This window comes from Gorilla gorilla, chromosome 20 (assembly GCF_029281585.2).
Source record: "Gorilla gorilla gorilla isolate KB3781 chromosome 20, NHGRI_mGorGor1-v2.1_pri, whole genome shotgun sequence".
NCBI lineage: Eukaryota > Metazoa > Chordata > Mammalia > Primates > Hominidae > Gorilla > Gorilla gorilla.
The window spans coordinates 28,925,787-28,935,744 of NC_073244.2; the positions used below are offsets into that span (position 1 = coordinate 28,925,787).

The 9,958-nt window shown below is 43.2% G+C and overlaps 1 protein-coding gene across 3 annotated transcripts in view; it reads right to left on the minus strand.

The window, feature by feature from the left end:
* LOC129528949 (large ribosomal subunit protein eL34-like) overlaps positions 1-9,958 on the minus strand; it is a 95,176-nt gene that overhangs the window by 22,459 nt on the left and 62,759 nt on the right. The window contains exon 1 of one of the 3 annotated variants that reach the window (XM_055372315.2): positions 9,709-9,851. The exons of the other annotated variants lie outside the window; for them this stretch is intronic. The gene's annotated coding sequence lies outside the window, so the exon portion shown is untranslated. Of the gene's footprint in view, positions 1-9,708; positions 9,852-9,958 lie in introns of those variants that run through there. 3 annotated transcript variants of the gene reach the window in all.

The following is a 9,958-nucleotide window of genomic DNA, read 5'->3' on the forward strand; positions in this document are numbered from 1 at the left end:
AAAAACTAAAAGGCAGAAATGAAATCCACAAGCAGACAGCCCAGCGCCACACCCTGGGCCTGGTAGTTAAAGACTGACCCCTGACCTAATCGGTTACTAGTGGTGCATGCAGCCCCCAGTCATGTACCCCCTCCTTGCTCAGTCACGACCATCTCACACGCACCCCCTTAGAGTTGTGAGCCCTTAAAAGGGACAGGAATTGCTCACTCAGGGAGCTCAGTTCTTGAGACGGGAGTCTTGCCGATGCTCCCAGCCAAAAAAACCGGTTCCTTCTTTAACTCGGTGTCTGAAGGGTTTCGTCTGCGGCTTGTCCTGTTACACAAGCACCAGATAGAATTATCCCTAAATCAAGAGATGATGAGATAGACGCTTAAGAAGCATAACTCAGGGCCAAGTGCAGTGGCTCACACCTGTAATCCCAGACTTTGGGAGGCCAAGGTGGGCAGATCATGAGGTCAAGAGATCAAGACCATCCTGGCCAACATGGTGAAACCCCGTCTCTACTAAAAATACAAAAATTAGCCAGGTGTGGTGGCGGGCGCCTGTAATCCCAGCTACTCAGGAGGCTGAGACAGGAGAATTGCTTGAACTTGTGGAGGTTGCAGTGAGCTGAGATCACACCACTACACTCCAGTCTGGGCAAGAGAGTGAGACTTTGTCTCTAAGAAAAAAAGCCCCAAGTTCCATATGCCTGCTCTTAAAGTTATTCCCAAATTACCTCTAACCTTTAAGATATGTCTCACTTTCTCCAAGATAATAAAAGATGTGGGTGAAGGAAAAAAACCCAATCAATCAAGCAGGTGAAGAAGCAGACATAAACAGGCAGAAGGGAAATGGCAGCAACATAAAATAAGCCAGAGGCAAAGTATCCCCCAAACCAGAGCCTCAGGGGCATGCACAGCGGGAGAGAGCAAGTCAGAGAGGGGTCTTAGCACTGCCTCACCTTCCACTTGTCCAATGCGGGGAGCGCTACCCCACTGGAACAGTTAAGGTCAGAAACCAGGACATTCAGAATGTCCTGAATCTACAGGAGGCGAAAAGGGTAGAACAAGGGCAAGACGAGAAAGACAGAAGTGGCTTAGAGAGAGGCAAGAGATTCAGAGGAGGAGGAAGAAGTGGCTTTAGGGAAACGAAATGCTGAAGAAGAGCGGAGGAGATCAAGACCATGGTCTGGCCTTCAAAATGGCTGCCTGCTGCCTTGCCAGGGGCAGAAACAAATAGATGGAAAAGTACCCTGAGCGATGCAGTCACACAGGGTGGAGTCACCTGACTGATGCCGCTCTGAATACTCTCATTGGACCCCTCTCCTCAGACCCAGGATGTGGGGATGAATCTGGCAGAGCACCAGACCTCCACTTCCATTTTAAAAACCAGACTTTTGAGTAAGGGTTCACTTGAACAAAGGGGACTCCCGCTAAAAAACAAGTTTGAAACACACTGATCTTATCCAATGTCATCTTACAGAGGAGGTAACTGAGGCCCAGGGGAAGAAGTGACTTTTCTGTGGTCACCCAGCATGCTGGCGGCAAAGATGAGATTAAAAGTTAGATCTTCTCCTAATCTTAGTGCCTGGGGCCCTCCTCACCACATCCTGGGGCCCTTTCAGTGACTCCAAAAGAGACAGCCTGATGGCAAGTGGCTGTTCCCATTGGCCTGGCTTCCCCTTGAGACTGGGGATGAGAAAAATGAAACAGCAACTGTCATTTCCTGGGTGCCTTGGGTGTTTACAGCAAGCCCTGTACTTGGCATTAACCTAAAAACAACAATAACAAATCTCATTTAAGCTTCACAAGTGTAAGTCAAACAATACCACCCCTATTTTACAGATGTGAAAAGAGAGGCCCAAAGAGCTCAAGTAATTTGCCCTACATCATATCCTTAGCAGCTGGAGAGGTAGGATTCAAACACAGAATTCTTAACCAGGACCCAACAGTTCTTCCACAATCTTAACAACTACCCTCTACTGCCCTTGGGCCCCCTGTCCCCAGGAGCCTGGCCAGCCAAGACTCACATCCCCAGGTGAGTGGCAACCACCAGAAATGGTTGTCTCAGGGTTACTGCCATTTTTAATTTTGTCTTTCGCTCCTCTAGGAACACCAAGGCTGTTCCTCCACTGATAGTTTCTTATCTGTGGAAAAGAAGAGCAGGAATTCTCATGAGAAGTCGCTACGGTCGCATCTGACTTTACAGTTTTTACTGAGGCAAAAATTTAAAAATAATAATAAGTACTACGTTTATTTACTTCAAGAAAAGTAAAAGCTAAGGCCTAGAATGTGGCAAGGCAAGGGTTAAAAAAAAAAAAGAACAAGTTTTCCTCTACCTAGCAAGCTCACTTCAAGGACAGTTATAATACTGTCCAAATAGCCAAGGCCAGAGGAATGGGCTCCAGGCACCCCATCCCTTCGAGAGCAAGGCTAAAAAAAAAAAAAAAAAAAAAAAAAAAAAAGATTATTTTACTGTTACTCTTTTCCCAGGCTTCTTAAGCATTATTATGTTTTACAAATGTCTATATTTAGCCAGGACTTGTTTTTCTTTCAATGCAGCTACAAGGTCACCAACTATACAAGGTCACAACTTATGTTATGCTATAGATTACATGACCTATGACTGTATAATTAACTGCTTTTGTTTTGCTTCTGTAAGGCTGCTTACGAAAACCCCACTCTGACTTTGTTCAATATTCAGCTTTTTAAATATAAATCCACTGAGCCGGTGCGTACCTAAAATAAACAACAATCCTCCTGTACTCCATATTGGTCTCTCCGTTCCTCAGTTTACCAGATTTTTGGCAACCATGAAGGGACCGGAGACTGCAGGCTTACTGTCTCCTTTGCCTCTGGGGTCTGGAGCCCTGGGCCAGGGGAAACCTGTGACCCCAGGTGCCACCAGAAAATCTTCAGCCCGGAGGGGAAATCAGCTTTCCCCTGACCTGGTTCCCCCTACACAGCAGCGCGACAAAACCTGAAAAGAACTACAGGACAATTTCAGAAACAGAGCACTTCAGGAACCACAGTAAGGTTTTGGGGGCCCAAGGCAGGACCCGTCCCATAGGGACAGAAAGAAAGCTAATCGCCTCCCGGGGTGTGCCAAATAGTCCGACCCAGAGGGGCTGGGGGCAACAGGAGTGGCTCATCAATTCAGATAAAACTCACACCCCAGCTGACACAGGACATGAAAGTAGCTCACTAAGTCAGCTAGAAAACTGACGAGAGTGGCTTACCACCCCAACTGCAAAACTAGAGGTAGCAAAAGTGGCTTGCCACCCCAGGTACAAACATGAGAACTAAAAGTATATAAAAGTGTGTAAATGGAGAGGCCTAATTAGGCTCATCAGTCGCAAAATAAGAAATCACAAATCTCTTAACGTAAACTGTATGCTCCAAGAAAATCGTGGGGCAAACTGAGACTAATAACAATCCACATATGACTAATAGGAGCTGCCCTACAACTCCAAGTTATAACAAAAATAAAAAACTCTCCAAAGCCAAGCAGCGTCTGAAAACTCCTGTAATAGGAGACAGCATATAGTCGGCCAAAATGAGAAGAAAAATAACTGTACAAAAGTAAATGTGCAGCATCATAACTGGGAGAAAATGGGAAAAAACTCATCAAAACCTAGTCCCTTAAAATATATAGCTAAAAACTTAAAACTTTTACAGAAAATTATAAAGTTAAGTTAACCCCCCAAAAGTTAAAAACTCTCTGTAAATTAAAATAACCCTCTTTTAGTATTAAATAGCCAACCAAAGGAACTGTAAACTAAAAAACAATTAGCCATATATTTAAGGTGGTGACAGGGGTCAGAGGACAGCCAGGGTACCCAGACCAAATTCTTTTAAATTGACTCATGGTTAAATATAATATAAACAAAACCGACATAAATCCAGCCCTGTTTAATGGCTTATTACAAAAAACCAAAAATAAAAATAAAAACAGCTTCGCCGGCAGACGCAGAGTTAAAGTCCCAGAAAAAGCAAAAGAAGTTAGTTTATAGGAGCCACCAGAGGGAACAAAAATTCTCCTTCCATATGTCCCAGCCTACCCCCCCTTTACCGAGGCCAACAGCTCCAGCTCTCCAGAAACCAGATTCAGGAGCCAGCATGCTCCAAGTCTCACCCCAAAGGGAAAGACTGGAGCCTCAAGAGGCTAAGGAAGGAAATCAAAATAGTCAAGCAGGCCGTCCCAAATCTGGTCGTGCTCGACCTATACAAATGCCTCTCAGGGAGATACGAAGACCATTTATTATAACGACCAGGGCCACATCCCAGTGGGCGGGGGGGCAACGGACTTTCTTCTATCAGCCCTTTTCAACCACTCATCTACCAAACTGAAAACACCACACACCCTCCTACACGGAGAAGCCCCAAGCTCTTATAAATCTGATGCATTCCATCTTTCTGACACATAATCTAACCTGGCCAAATTGCAGGCAGCTTTTCCTAACGTTGTTTAACATTAAAGAGTGCCAGAGAATGACATAAGCAGCTCTCCGCTAGCTAGAAGCCCATGCACTAGCAGACGCAGTGAATGCTCAAGCATATGCTCAAGGCCGGTTCCCAGAAGCAGACCCCAATCAGGACCCAGCTTCAGCGCCTGCAGAGGTACAAAGAGGTCGCTTTTACAGGGGTAAAGAGCTGGTAAAAAGAAAACAATTAATATAAGGAAAATTTCAAAAGTGCTTCAGAGAGCTAACGAGAGCCCAAGTTAGTTTTATAAAAGACTCTGTAAAACATTCTGGCTTTACACCCCATTTGACCCTAAGGCTGCCAAAAATCAGCACGTGGTGAACACAGCATTTGTCAGGCAAGCCCAGGGTAACATCAAGCGGAAGCTGCAGACATGAATGCCACCCAGCTTATAAAAGTGGCCACCAAGGTATATGTTAACTGTAACCAAGGAACAAAATGGGAAAGAGCAAAAGCAACAAGCTAGGCACGCCAAGGGTTAAGTCCCTCTCCCCAGCCCAGCTCTATCTAGAAAAAGAGGGGGCGGGAACCAGCGCCAGGAGAAGAGCAAAGAAAAGAAAAAAATAAAAGTGTAAAAAAGGAAAGGAAAAAGAAAAAAAAAATTGGAAAAAAATTGAAAAAATAGAAGGCAGTGCGTAGGGGCAGTGCCCGTGCTGTTGTGCGGCCCCACCAGCCAGCCGCAGGAGCAGGAGAACTCAAAAAGAAAAAGAAAAATGTAAATTAAAGGCTTAAGAAAAAAGCCAATCTGTTGGCAACAGCTCTTATAAAAAGAGAAATTAACAATGAGAGGACGTGGACGCGGGCATAGACATGAAAGAGGTCTAGTTAAGCAAGGATTCGAGAGCCAGACAAGGTTAAAAAAAAGGATCAATGTGTGAGATGCAAAAAAAAGGACACTAAAAAAAAATAAATGTCCAGAAGGTAATAAAGAGAGTAGTAAAAGCTGTGGTATAAAAAAGTCACCAGCTAAAAGCTGTCACACCCTAAAAACAAACAAACAAAAAAAAAACAAATACTCATCTAATCCGGGCTGGCAGGGGCTAAAAAATATAAAGACTAGAGACAGACTGAGCACCTTTTCATTAGGCTTCCAGAAGCCCACAGTCACATTAACAGTTAAAGGCAGCAGGATTCTGCCATATCTGGATTCCAATTTCTCACTAATGGCTAAGTCACTATATGAAGTTACAAAGTGGGGGGAACCCCTCCTCTGAGAAACTAAACAGGAGAAAGAGCCATGCTTTATGAAAACTTGCTTATAAACTTCATAAAATTGCCCCATGCCAGAGGCTATCGGTACATGCTAGTGCTTATTTACACCTTTTCAGGGTGGATTGAGGCTTTCCCCACCATGACAAAAAAAGCACAAGAAGTGACCGAAGTACTGCTAAAAGACTTTATCCCCAAGTTTGAACTCCCTCTAACTTTAAAGTCAGACAATGGCCAGCATTTATAGCTAAAATAGTGCAAAATTTAACAAAACTGTTAAAAATAAAATAGAAGTTACACACAGCCTATCGGCCACAAAGTTCAGGAAAAGTGGAAGGCATGAACCAGACACTCAAGCAGCTACTAAAAAATTATTGCCAGGAAATTAATCTATAATAAAATCAGGTTTTACCTATGATCCTCCTCTGAGTCAGGTACACCCCCACCGAACAAACTGGGTATTTGCCCTATAAAATTTTGTTCGGTCGGCCACCCCCAAATCATAAATCAAATTAAAGGTAATCTCCAAGAACTAGGGGAATTAACCTTTAAAAAAAAATGCAGGCTTTAAAAATAGCCATGCAAGAAGTCCATGACTGGGTATGGGAAAAAGTGCCTATAAGTCTAACAGACCCAGCACACCCCTTTAAACCTAGTAACTCTATTTCAGTTAAAAAGTAAAACCCAACTTCTCTAAGACCCATGTGGGATGGGCCCCATACAGTAATCTTGTCCACTCCCACTGCTGCTAAAGTTACAGGAATCGTGCCTTGAATCCATCACAGGCAGCTAAAACCGGCAGCTCAGGACAAGTAAACCAACCAGCAGGACCCAGAACATTCAACCCGGCTAATCCTGAGACGAGACCAAGCTGCTGCTGAGGACAACAGCCCTGCTCTGGTCACTCCGGAGGCTGACCAGTCTACACACGGCTGAAGCTTGAGGAAACAAGCCCTGTTCTAATCACACACCGGAAGCTGACTAGTCTACGCATGGCCAAAGCTTGATGACTCGTCAAGCAAGTAAATGTAATTAAAAGTCTTAAAACTAATAGTTTTTCTGTAATACTATTTTCCTATTGTTCTGTCACTGTGCTCAACCTCCTCCCCCAAGTAAAGACCTCCTTTGTCCTTACTAAACATAAGTATGCTGTACATTGTTTTGCTGTTGTTACCCCCCCTTAACCATACTAAAAAAACACCTATAGAAGGGTGTCCCCACTGTACACATACTACACGGTCAGGGAACAGTACAACTAAAACCCTATTATACTATATGTATTATAAATGTACAGAGACTCGCTTAGAAACTTGTACTTACAATCAGACCACCTATTCAATTAATAACCCTGGAAATGGCCAGCCTTATATATGCTATAACCCTAAGTCTTTACCTGGGACTTGGTTTAAAATTCATACCAAGTCAAAGGAAGGAAGTCTTATAAGTCAAACCCAAGCCTCTCTTCCCCAGTGGCGGGGGGCTATATCCATATACTTTAATATTTGTCAGTTCACATCCATGAACCCAACCTATTTCACAGTCTCTGGTCCTACAGGGTACTATACAAACTGCCAGTACAAAATTATATATACACCGCCTGTTTGTCCCTCCAAGGCCCTAGCAATAGTTTGCTGGAACTGCAAACCGCAGTTCACTGACGGATCATCACTGAGGCCAAAGCCAATCTTGCTCATCAAAATGCCAGCAAAACCAAATTGTAAGACAAGCACTTACAGTCCTATAAATCTTACTATCTTAAAGCCAGATATACCTATATGGACTACAGGTTACTCCATGACATTACGAAGCTACAGTCAAAAAGCTAAAATAGCTTTATACGTTATAAAGAGGACTCAAACCAAGCAGTCAGCCCAGCAGCAATTCCGAGTCTTTACGTCATTCTTTGAACATATAAACCAGAAGTTACCAGAGCCTCCTCCTTTAACCAAAAACCTATTTGCTCAGCTGGCTGAAAACATTGCCAGCAGCCTAGGCATTTCCTCATGTTATGTTTGTAAAGGGACTAACATGGGAAACCAATGGCCTTGGGAAGCAAGAGTTAACGCCTCAAGATAACTTTAACTGACTCTTTCCCCAAACTGATGCCCACGAGTTCAAGCGTCTGGCTCTTAAAAACTTCTATTATTAAAAGATACTGTATTGCTCATTGGGGAAAAGTTTTTACAGACCCAGTAGGAGAACTAACCTGCTTAAAACAGCAATATTATAATAAAACATTAAACAAAACGTTGTAGCAGGGCAGAGATAACTACAAAACACCCCATCCAAACCCATTCTCACGCTTCTCTTCTCTAAACCACACTTAATATCCAAATACTTAGCAAGTATTTGGAAGTATTTGCAAGTATTTGGAAGATCCAAATACTTGGCAAGCATCCCCTGGTCTTTATTAGATCTGTGGGCCATGGGCATATCAACAGTTGCTAGCTAAATGAACAGGGGCCTGTGTGCTTGGAACAATTAGACTGTCTTTCTTCCTACTCCCACTGCAACAGAGAGAAACTTTAGGGTATCTTATCTATAATAAAGTTGAAAAAATACAGATATAAAAAGAAATATAAAAATTAAAAATTAAAAAGGCACAAATTGGCACCCTAAAAAAAAAATTCAATACTATAGGCCAGCTACCTGGACACAAAATAAGTCATAAGCATACCGCAGTCCTATTTACATGCTTAACCACATCATAAGGTTGCAGGCAGTACTTAAAATCATCACTAATAAGACAGCAAATGCATTCAGTTTACTAACCCAGCAAACCACAAAAATAAAAAACGCTATCAGAACAAATTAACTTTAGACTGCCCCCTAGCCCACGAAGGAGGAGTATGTAAAAAATTCAATCTAACTAATTGTTGCCTGAAAATCAAAAATAATTAAAAAGCAATTATAAAAATAACTACAAAAATAAAAAAATTAGCCCACGTTCCAGTTCAAACTTGGAAAGAGTAGTCTCCAGATTCTCTCTTTGGAGGCTAGTTTTCATTTTTTGGAGGGTTCAAAACTTTAATAGGAGTGGTTTTAGCCACACTAAAAAGTTTCCTAATACTCCCTTGTCTCTTACCTCTCCTTGTTAGAAGTATTCAATCAACTATAGAGGCAATAGTAGCTAGACAAATCAACACTCAGCTAATAGCTCTGCGTAAATATCAACCTTTGTGTTAAAAAAAAAAAAAACTTGTCTCTTCAGGCAAAACTAAGTAATAGTAATGCTTTCTATTAAACTTCTTTCATAAAAATCATCAAACGGGGAAACTGAGGCAAAAATTTAAAAATAATAATAAGTACTACATGTATTCACTCCAAGAAAAGTAAAAGCTAAGGCCCAGAATGTGGCAGGGCAGGAGTTTAAAAAAAACAAAGAAAAGAACAAGTTTTCCTCTACCTAGCAAGATCATTTCAAGGACAGTTATAAAATAACGCTGTCCAAATAGCCAAGGCCAAAGGAATGGGCTCCGGACACCCCATCCCTTCCAGAGCAAGGTTAAAAAAAAAAAAAAACCCCAGATTCTTTTACTGTTAACTCTTTTCCCATGCGTCCTAACGGCAGAAGGCAGCTTTTCTGTTACATCTAGGAATTGAACAGAAAGACGAAAGCCCAAGCCTCATTTCAAAGAGGGCTGGTATACTCTTAGAAATCTATGATACGGTCATCCCTAAATCCATTAATGTTTTTTCTCTCTGAAGAGAATCAAGGGAAACTGATGCTTCAGAAAGATGCCCCATATTACCCTGTGACACTCAAAGTCCCCCAGATTGAGACATGAGGAAGATTCAAGCTGTCAAGTTCAGTTTCCCAAGATCTGTTTCGGTAAATAAGCAAATCTCACTCCAGGCAGGGTCTGGGCTGTTGAGGGGAGGGGCTGACTGACAAGACTTTGATGGGGGGAGCCCCGTGGCACTTGGGAGCCCAGCCCAGTAAGCCTCGGGAGTGGCATGAGCTCTGGCCGCAGTCCTGCCATCAGAGGGATTTTGGGGCTGGGTGGGGGAGGCCATCACCTGGCGATAGTACCTTTTTCTTTGCAGCCGCCAATTTGCTCTGTAGGGTTTCTTCAGACATTGCAGGGCGGGAAGGAAGGTGGGTTGGGGCCACATCAGCCAGATTGCGGCTTACCACTGGGGAACAAGTCCTGTCGGCCACCGCGCAACTGTGCGACTGACCAGAGGAGGCGTAACCAGGGCCTACTACGGCGCAGAATAGGGGGCGTGGCCGCCATCCTCCAAGCCCATTGGTCGATGAGAAAGATGACAGAGAAAGGAGG